Here is an 11,242-nt window from a genome sequence, read left to right as displayed (position 1 = left end):
ATATTTATGAATTGTATAAAAATATGGCTCACTCTGCTTTTGTAGTTTTCTAAATATGTATTTTACATTTAGAGCTAGAAAACAGTATAAAGATAGGGGTCTCACATTATCCATTTTAAGACATCGACATTTGTTTATATTATGTCAACTTATTACATGTTGATTTTTTTACTGATGTGTCTTGTTATTACTAATACACTATCCCCATTTGTTGCTGTTACACTGCAAATGCCCCCGCTGTGCGACTAGTAAAAGGGTATCTTATCTTATCTTACTGTGTTTCTGTTAAGTTACATTTTATGATGACAAAACACAAAAATGCATATTTCCAGATGCACTGTATCACACCATAAGTGAACAGTAGACTTTTTAAATAAGTCCTTTATTTAAACCGCATTAAAGTTGAAATGAAAAGGTATGTTTAATAAAAATAAGAGATTTTGCAGCATTATATGTATTAGCTTAAACATGTTTCTGAAAGCTGATTTTCATATCAATCCGAAATGAATAATGACCAGCGGCTGCTAGAAAGGTAGGAAAAACACATTGAGCAATTTACAACACTTTTATAATTTATAATAATAATTTCATAATAATGGAAAAATGTTCAGCTGTAATGTAAAGGATACATGACTCGTGTTAAAACATGCAAAGCAGCTAAGGTCCTTGTAACTTATATAGCCCCAGGTGATGTAGCAAATTTAGGAGGGTTCACTATCTTTAGTCTAAGACGACGAAACCACAGTGGATGGTTACAGGACTGTAGGAGAGCCAAAGTTCACTTCTTAATGTAAACTATAGATTAAGAACACATTACATATCATCAATTGACTTTCTAATTTCCTGCAGCTTTTGACCACTGTCAACTGTCCCTTTAAAACACAGATTTTTGCTATTCATGTTTTATTCTGGTGATATGACATTTCTTTTTGATGCTGTAGTTTGGACTAGCCTGATGACGTATGACAAAGGAAGACAATCAAAGTGAATAAGAGACATGTTTAAAATATGGGGGTGATCGGGCCAACCAAGGTGTCTACGTCCTGAATCTGATGGGCAGATGATTCCTTGTGAGCTGACCTCCAAGACTACGGTTTAATAATAAATACACCGTGTCTGAATTAAAAAGACACTGCTCTACATTTTTAATGTAAATGTATTTCTGCATGCAATTAAAAATGAATGATCACAGGGCTCACCTCAATGGGGACTGGGGGACGGGGCACGGGAGGGGGGACGGGGGGCTGAGACCTCAGGAAGGCCAGACTTGAAGGAGGACGAGCCAAGTGAAGGGGAGTCTCGAGAATGAGGCCTCGCAAGAGTGCTGTCTAGGGAGGTGTATTCTTCTACAGACCCCACTTTAAAGACTGTCCAACCTGTACAAATAACCATGGGAATCTCTGGCTGGTGATTAACGTGCTGGCTGGGGGTTTAAATGACTCTGGGAGAGAGATGGCCCAGTGTTTGACTGCGTGATATACTCCCTAGCGGAGCTCCTCTGATGGAAAAACATTACTGATGGGAAACTAAAATGAGATTGCAGAGAGCGGGGGCAGGAATTAGGGCTGACCTGAATGGGTCTGGGGGTAACATGGAGGCTATCGCATTAACCTGACAGGGGCTCCTTTAATAGGGTCCAGGGCTTAAACTGATATATCAATTTCCCTCCATGTGGACGACTTCAAAGGCCAGAGCTCATTCTCGCCGCTTGTGTTGGCCCCCCATCAATCTCTGGCCGCTGTGGGCATCATCACCTCCAGCCTGAGACAAGCCAGGATAAAGATCAGCTATGCAGGCTCCGGCCAACCGACAGCATTGTCCACTTCTGGTCAGAGAAAAGACTGCACCTTTTCAAGTTTTAAGTTACTTTTCTTCCAGCCGCCGCTGTTGGAAAAATGCAAAGTAACACAGTAAATTGGCTTCAACATGCAGGTCAATCAAACACAACACAATTCAGTTTCAGTATCACAGAATGATTGTAATTATAATCACTGCTGACAAACATTTCTCCGTCTGTGTGCGCTAACGTCACAATAATTACCCTTGTCACACTAAATGTGTAATTTAGCAACACAAATCATGGCATTTACCTCTGCTGACAGCTACAATGATAAAGATTCAGTAAAAGCGTGGCAGAGCACCTTCCAGTTCATCGCCACTGTTTGTATAGAAAGAGTCTTTTTTTTTTTTCCTCCAACAACAGAGACACAAGCAACTCCTTTCTTTTCGCTCGAACTCTCTGTTCTCTGAAATCATATCAAAACGCCTCTCTCGCAGTGCAAGCCCTCCAGGGTTCTGATGTCACTTCCACTGCAACACTTTGCTGATGACTGACATATGCTTCACATGAGCTGCAAGAGAAAGAAAAAACATACACACTACACACACCCTTTTGGTTTTAGACGACATTTCCGACTTTACGCTAACTTGTTTTGTCAAAACAATTCCCGAAGAAATTAAACGACACATTACTCAAGTCAAACCTGAAACCTAGATCTGCCACAACAAACCTAATCCAGTTTGAGAAGCCCCTCTGTTGTGGTGTCCTCGGAGTGTGCGTGCTTCTCTTGTAACATAGCTTAGGTTTCAGGAAGTTTTAGGCCTGGAGTCAGTCATCGAGGGGGGGGGGTGTAACGGCACAAAAACAAGGGCTCTGATAGCGCTGATAATGGCCATGCGTTAACCCCTTTGAAGGACTTTCACTGAGCATAAACAGTGTACAAAAGTCTGCAGGAATTACTAGAAAGTGATGTGACTGGTGTGAACAATGTGTGCAGCATGCAGGTGGAAAAGCTAAATAAACATTTAATATGAAGGTTTTTTTGTTCATCACGCTGAGAAAGGAGAGCAGTCCTTTTACTAGAAGAACAAAAAAAAAGTCGCCAACAAAAGTACTCATCTTTAAGGTATTTGAGTCTAGGAACAAACTCAAAAGGGAAGCCCTACATTTGAAGGAGCAGAATTAGGTGCTATTAGAAAAGATGGGAAAAAGTCCATATTTGTCAGAGAGCTTCTTTCAGCTTTCACCTCGTGATCAGAGGCATCATTTAGACAAAGAACAAAAGACGGCAAATATTTTGGGAAGGAGAGAAAAAGGGGTCTGTGTAGTGAGTTGCAAGAGTGAAACTGAGCGGGGCGGTGCGCCAAAAGAGCCCGTTGGTGTGGGCTACAGTTTGCAGTGCGTGGCAGCCGAGATCTATGAATACAGATCAGGGGAGATGTGAGGGAATTTTACAGCAGGTATTGTCTGTCACTCACCCCGTCTGTCTGTGTGATCACTGGCGGCTGTTTCATCTTCCACTCTCTCTCACACACTCGTACTCACACACATACATACACTCCTCCCCCAGCGCTACCAAAGGAGACCTGGTGCTGGGGTGTGCCCTTGCCAAAAAGTGACAGGTGTTCCAATAGGAAATCCAAAAATCAAAGGGCCATTATTCCTATTATACGTTATGATACCCTGCTTATGTCTGGCTTTGTATAAGTTACTGACATCTGGATTTGGCTGAGAATATAGCAATAAACATAATGTAGAGTGTGAAATAAAATTTTGACACAACCCGAAAACACAAGCATTTCCACGTTTTGTTTCCGTATACATAGCGTAAGTATGTTCTATTTGCCATACTTAAATTTGTGTTGTTCTTGTTCTCACAATAGGGAGAAATAGTTTGCCTATTGTGTGTCTGCATAGCCTGGAGCCCTTTAACACACACTGTGAATTATGCCTGCAGTGAACATAAACAGATTTTACAGCAAAAACACAGCGTTGTATATACACCCCTTGACTTGAATCACTCGCTCCTTTTCTCATTTAACAGCATCACTGCTGATCCGATACATGCTCTATCTCTGCAACAAACCATGCACTGTCTCCAAGAAAGCAAACATGTGGCTAGGATGGCCGATCAACATTAAAAGTGAAACGCTAAACAAAGAGGGCGGACTTCTCACAAGCAGTCCCAACACAGTCAATCTGCCTGGACAAGTGTTTGCTTTTGCACGGGAGTGTCAGTGTTGATTTCTAGCTTCAGGAGAGCAAGACACGCATAAAGCTGCCCCGACTGTTCAATCACGGCGCTCTGCAAATGAGAGCGGGTCTGCAGTCTCAATCAGCTAAGTGTAGCAGGCAGCTGTTGTGTCGCGGACGGAGTGTGTCGTTAATTCTGTAAATATAGCTTCCCTCATGTGTCTGAGAATCACCCACTAAGGCCACATTTAGTCCAGATGAGCAACAGCTTCGACAGCGTCTGGTAAACTGAGCGAAACGATGAATGAGTCAACAGAGCAGGGACGAAATGTAAAATGTCCCTCCTGTGGAATCTCATTTTTCCTTTGAAAAGACCCTGTACAGGGTTGCCAACCTCACAACTAGGTTTTCAAATGTAAAGAAAAATGAAGCGGCATTTTAAACAAATAGAAGTCATTGTTGTCCGTCCATGTTCCAGTTGTAACTCATTTCAGCCAAACAGAACAATGAAAAAAATAAATGCTGTGCTCTTTCAGGGGCAGAGCAGCATTCAAACTGATGGTTTAGCACTTGTATTGTTCTGTAAAGCTGAAGCAGAGAGGCAACAACATTCTGGCTCTTCCTTTATGGGCTATCAATAATCTTTTTCTGACACATTATTTGCTGGGCTGGAGGAAAATAGAGAGTAGCACGGTCAGTGGTTCACCACAAAGACTTCTGGGAGCTGGCGAGGTCAGTGTGCGTGGGCGATGCATCCACCCTGGGACACTGCCAGGATGTCTTTTTGACCAGGCTGCTGGAGCGCTAAGGGCCTGCGACCGAGCTGCACACAGTCTCTGGGAAAAACACACAGAAGCAATTAGATGACATGACAGTCATAAAGATGAGGATTCTTTGGCAGATCTAGCTCAGTTCAGTTTGATTCACAACTGCGTTAAGTACCATTTTGTGTGATTTAGCGGCTTGCTGCTACATTCACATACAGTATTTTTGAAATTATTGTACCACATCATGAAAGATTAAAATAACTTTGTTTTTTTGTTTTGTAAATATATTCTGCCATGTTTTACATAAAAGCTTTCAACGCACCGCAAACATGTATCTCCTTTAAAAACTTCACTATACTTCTCTTTTCCATTTCTCCCCGTTGCTGCTATTTTCCCTTGATGGCCATCTTGCTGGTGTGAAGAGTTTTACACCCATACTCCCTCTGAATTCAGCACAGCTAAGGCTTTTTGGGAAATTAAATAACCTGAGGATTGAGCTACTTTAGGAAGCCCAATTAACATATTTGCCTCTAGAGGAAAATATTGCCTGAAGTTGAATGGACGGTAATTTTCCGCATGGATTTTTCCATTCTAATTCTCAGAGCTTTGAATAATCTGGAGAATTTGTTTTACAGAACAAGGGGTTTTAACGTTCTGCACTGAAGCCAAGGTGGTTGAATTTTTAGAGAACGGTGTGTCAACAAATAACACAGCTGTTCAAAGGGCTACATGTTTGGTTGTGTTAATTGAACATGATTCAGTGATTTAATCCAGAACAGTCATCTGTTTTGAGTTTAATGTAGGCTACTAATGTATCTTTCCCAGAGCAAGATCCAAGTTTGGAAAGATAAAAATGTGTCCGTGGTGGCCCTTAATGGTATATTGTGTTTTGAAAGCAACCGTGCTTGACCACTGTGATTTTGGACAACCTTCCAGTCTGGTAGTAATGTCCTGGGTCCCTCCCCATGGGTGACTAATCCAAGATATCCATTTCGGTTGAGCCTACAATATGTTACACTCTAAAATTGTTCATCCAAACTCTAAAGTTAGAGCTTTTAATTACCTCCGTGCCGTCTCTTTTCTCCACCCTCCCCTACACACACAAATGAAATTGGGGTCAAATTCCAGTTCCAATCTTAGCGTACCTTCTCCCACTCTACCATGCACAAAGATCAAAGTCTTATAAAGTTGGGATAACCCTTATTACTTCTCATTAGTGGGTAACCTGATGCACACTGACAAATCCAACAGTTGCTGTGGTCAGCTGCTGAAGCCTCCAAATGGCCCGACCACTCTGCGAAAGAGGCTGACCAGACGCTGAAGTAGTGCCCGAGTCTACTCTAGTGTGGCTTAGCATGAACCCCCATTTGCGCTGTCGCCTCTAGGCCCAAACCAAAAGGGACTGTTTAAAATGAGCTTTAAGTCTCCAACGGCTCGGCTGACATCCACTACTACGGATCATTAAGGCTCCACAGCCTCACTCTCTCCAACCTCAAACACACCAGTGGAGTCATTAAAGCCAATGCGTAATTAAAGTTGGAATAAACAAAGGCTTTTCCCCAGGTCTTTTATTTCTCCCTCAACCATGTGTGTATCCCTCTCTCATTTTCACACATGCTTTCTCTTTCTCTCCCTCTCTCCATTTCTCTTTTTCTCTCTCTGTTTTAGAGAGAGAGTTGACACATAAGAGAGGAAATTCTCATTGGCTCCCATGGTGGTGGCAGGCATGGACGAAGGCCCTCAGCCTAATTAAAAAACTAAATACTCTGAGTAATGCCTAACCCTTGGGAATACAACTGCCATATCTCTTACACATGTGATGTGGAAGGACCCGGAATGCCACTGGGGTGTCTTGCTGAAATATCCTGTGCTGTTCCCCTTTGCACAGCTGTCCACACAGACTCATGCACTTAAGACAGGCTTGCTTTCATAGTTAAAATAGAAATGTGTGTCCTAAGTGCTGCAACACAGCTAATGCTAAATATTTAATTCCCGCGGGTGCTAATTATGGTTGAGTACTGGCAACACGGGATCCCTTTTTTCACTCCACATAACAACTGTAAAAGCAATTTAAGCATTTTTCAATTAATTAAACACACAGTCTTCCAGTAACCTCTTGTCATTTTGCCCTCCAGGACCATAGCTAATTTGTGTAGAATAGAAAAGGGAAAGGGGAAGTAGTGGGGGTGGGCGCTGTTTTCATCTTCGCAAAATGCTCTTACACAGGAATTAAAAGGGAAGACACATCATTTTCATGACAGTTTAAAAAGATCACACTCTATCTTTCTTTTTCTTTTTTTTCAAACCCTGTAGTATTGTAGCTAAGTGTAGTTTTGAATGTTATGAACCTACATATCAGATGACTGTAACCACGAGCAACCAGCCCCCATTATGTTATCAAAGCCGTGCGAGATAGTCTGGCCATGAAGCTAATCCCTGATGTATTTTTAGTCACAACTGACTGATGAAGTGAAATTACTACATCAGTGATAAAATGGGGCTCTCTGAAAAGCCTTTACAAGATCATGCAGCAACCAAGAGAGCTCTCTAAGCTACTGCAAGTCTAAATGAACTTGTACAACAGCGGTGAAGTGCACGACAATGTGGTGAATATGACTAGTAGTGAAATTAAGATAAGGATATATTATGGGTCTATAATATGCTGAAATTATCATTTCTGCATTAAAGTTCTGTGTCCCCATTGTGAGGGCTAAAAATATGAAAACACCCCTTCTTTCATTTATTCATAACTTCATCACTGGGGCAAAAAAAGGACTTAAAGAAGAATATCTAATGTAGGCAATTTGGACAAAATGCACTTTGGCATATAGTATCAAACTTAACACATTACATATATCTCATATATATTATCGTCTATTGTGTGTGTGCGCCTTTGGGTGCATGTCTGCATGCACATGTGTGTGAGCTATTAGGAGGGGTACTGGCACACCCATCCTCTTATAAAAGGCCCCTGTCATTGCAAGAGATCAGAAGCAGGCTGTGAAATCCAGCTAATAGTCATTATGGGATCCTGGTCCCTGCACACCCTACCTGCTTGCCAAGGCGGCTCCCTCACACTTCATATTTGCATTGTGTCATCTTATCAGCATTCACCCAGACAGAGGACAGATCACAGTGCAGACTGACAGCAACATCACTAATATGAGTAAATAAGACTGAGGGAGAGGAGAGTGAGAAAAATTAGACGTCCTGCACTCTGCAAAAAACAAGAAAGAAATTATACAACAGCACAACCTTGTGACACTAAAAACGGCCAGAACAATATTATTTTTCTCCTGATGTAAAATTAATGTCCATAGTCTTTGTAGACGGTCCTAGCATGCAAGGCCCCCCCTCCTGTTCTGAGTAGCGAGGAAGGGTGAACTCTAAGAACCCTGCATGCTCAGTCACTTCTGGGCCCATGCAGTCAATAAGGCTATTTCTGATCTCCGGATGGCTAGGGTTTCAAAGCCTGTTTAAATGGGCTCCCACAATGCCGGAAGCACCAACCTCAGTCCTCTCCCTCCCTGTCTTTCTCCCTCTCTCTTTCCTCCTCCACTCTTTCTCTAAATATTGAGAGGGAGCTCGGCTTGCCTACCCCCCTCAGTCAAGGGGAGGCGGGGGGGTTTGGGGGGGTCCCCTTCCACATGCAGGGTGGTGAGGAAAGACAGGGAAGCGCAGGGTCAGGGCTCCCGGTGCTAAGCTGTGAAAGGCAAACGTTTGGCAGAGTAATTACACGCCGCACTGCTCTGGGAGTGATTAGTGATAGTTGTCTGTTCAAAGTGTTTGGAGCTCACAGCCTTTATGGGCTACGCTTGCCTTCCCTTCGCCTAATGTTTAGATTACATTTGCATCAGGAAGAGAGTTGCATGTGTCAACATAAACAGTGTGCCTATGAAGCTCACCAAGTGTGCGCTTAATTGTGTTTCTCAGATGATCAAAATATATTTTCCTACAATATCCAGGAAAGATTATTACATTATCGTGGAGGATATTTCACGACATTTGTGATTTTGTCAACCCGGTGCTTGAGTTAGCCAGAATCATATTATAATTTTGCAATAAAAGGGCCACAACTCTGGAATTTATACATCCTCAAAAACGTAGGCTTAGAACATCTTTTAAAAAAAAAAAAAAATCTATTCAAAAGCCTTTGATCTTTAAATACTGCTTTCAAGCTGCATTACTCACACTGTATACTCTGGTAGCAGGACCTATTTAGCACTTCCTGGATATAATGTCTCTGCTTGGCACAACAAAATCCTCTCCATTCCCAGGTCAGGTGACACTGCGGTGCATTGCAATCAACATGCTCAGGTGGTGCGGCCTGGGCTGCCAGCCTTTGATGTCCTTGCTGTGTAAATGTTGGCTAGCGATGCTGTCCCAGCACAGCCCTGCAGATGTGCCTGCAAGCTGTAAGGTGAGCAGCAACACTCCTGAGTAACATGTCCAGTTGTAAAGCACATCCTAACAGAGGGTGTGGCGTGGGCGGGAGGGTGGTGTAAACAACAGGAACAGACGGATACAAGGTAGAAGACATGTGGGATTAGGAAATGAATGACGCTGGCATTGGAAGTGTTTTGATATCAATAGTCATTCTGGCTAAATTAATTCCTCTCTTTGTTAAAAGGAAACATCTAATTATGCTACAGAGTTAACAGTTCTATTCTGCTGTTCTAAATAGACATTAACTGTGAACAGATTTTTTTTATTTTTTGCAAAAAAAAGCCCTGGCCCGTTGACAACAATCTTTTCATGAGCTCTTGCTCGTTGAAAACCTGAGATAGACTTTCAATAGATTTTAATCCTATTGGTAGTTTTTGGGGCCTACAAAAACACCTTTACAAATCAGAACAGCGCGTATCAAAGGGATGATAGGTATCATATTTCAACACTTCATCACCCTAATCCAAACACAGCGGCCGACTTTGATGCAGGCGGCAAAGTTGGGTGGCAAAGCAGAGGAGAAACAAACACAGCCGCGGACAGAAGAGGAAATACCTCAGGGACTTTCTGGGAAAGACAGTACCTGTAGTTGCAATCCCCTCTAAATCTGCACCAGGTGTCGGGCATTAAGAAGAGCATCCCCGATTTGGCTTTCCATGTCTGGCTCAATCACCCAGGGCAGTGTGTCAGATGTTGGACAAAACTGATACTGTCGAAGAAGAAGACCTGGGGCTTAGCACAGCACAGCACAGAGAAGGTTTCTGATGGCAAAAGTACAATGTGTACCATGTCTAAAAAAAAAACATTGCCCTTTTGAAAGAGGTAGTTTCATTATTTGGCCATGATTCTTATCGATGTTTGACATTTAAATATTCAATTACATGTGAAATTAGTCTGCCGAGAATACAGTACATTGTGAAGACTGCAGTAAGACAATAATATATGGGAAGCAGAGCTGAACACTTTGGGTTTTAATGAGTTAAGATAGATTCAGAATTACATTACACTGTATCCCATTGAGATCTTCAGTTAACTATAAAGACAAGTGAGCACTGCCTATTCCCTGTGTGATAACACAAAGCAGGGGAGTATGCTATAGAATGCTTAGCGTGATATTAACATTGCACTCTCAATCATAAAGACAAGGTCCAAATTGAACACCTGTCACCTTCTCAATTTCAAGCAAGTAAGCTTTTTGCAAGTGCAATTGTCCTGAAACAAAACAGTGGCAGCGGAATACTTCAGTACCAAGAGAGGGAAACGAACATAGAGCCATGTTGCCATTGTTGTTGCCACAGATTATACATGACACATCGAATAAAAGGGGCTGACTGTAAGATGTTTAAATGTATCAGAGGCATGGGAGAGGAAACTTGATGCCTCAGCACAGGGAGAAGTAGAATGCGACTGGGCACGTGCGGAATGCAGGGTGGCAGGAGGGAAGCGGCGATCTAAATTTCTAATGCTGAGGATGTTTCCCATTCTGTGTTTATGAAACATGGCTGCCGGGAGTACAAAGGTAAGGGGATACAGCATCAAAGTCTGCCCTGACAAAAACAAAAAAAGCAACAATGCTGCAGTGGAATGCACGACAGAACATAATACTCCACCTCCTCCTCCTCGTCTCCCCTAAGCAGTCTCATTTGATTACAGCGTAGCAGGCCCCAAATCAACCCCTTAGTCTCATTTCTCACTCCCCACTGGTGCTGCGAGTAGGAGGTAGAACACAACTTGCCAAAGTGGCCTGGGAGGAGAGGTGATGTTGTGGAGGAGAATCCCTCATTTGGGGAACAAAAGAACATGGGAATGGGTGAGCAGAGGTGTCGGTGGAGAGTGGCTGTGGTCCTGAGTGTGGTGACTGAGGCAGAGACTGCATGTCTGATGATGACGGCCGAGCAACGTATCGTTTACAGGCTCCCCTTAGCAGAAGCCCCTCGCAGGTCCGTCTCCAGCCACAGAGTTTGCCCTCTACTTAAGGCAACAAGAGTCAGGCTCAGCATTACAAGCCTATTAAAAGATACTTTTAATTATGCCCCGCTCTCCCGGGATCACTTCT

At 42.8% G+C, this 11,242-nt stretch overlaps 1 long non-coding RNA gene across 1 annotated transcript in view; it reads right to left on the bottom strand.

Annotated features, from left to right (window-relative positions):
• Positions 1 to 614: 614 nt before the first annotated feature.
• Positions 615 to 11,242, bottom strand: part of LOC114565760 (uncharacterized) — a 161,827-nt gene continuing 151,199 nt past the window's right edge. Inside the window, exon 5 of the long non-coding RNA XR_003693977.1 lies at positions 615 to 1,884. This is a non-coding gene — a long non-coding RNA (uncharacterized LOC114565760). The remainder of the gene's footprint in view (positions 1,885 to 11,242) is intronic.

Source organism: Perca flavescens, chromosome 1, assembly GCF_004354835.1.
Source record: "Perca flavescens isolate YP-PL-M2 chromosome 1, PFLA_1.0, whole genome shotgun sequence".
Taxonomy (NCBI): Eukaryota; Metazoa; Chordata; class Actinopteri; order Perciformes; family Percidae; genus Perca; species Perca flavescens.
Note: the sequence above shows the minus strand (reverse complement) of the source record. Positions and strands in the feature narration are given on the sequence as shown.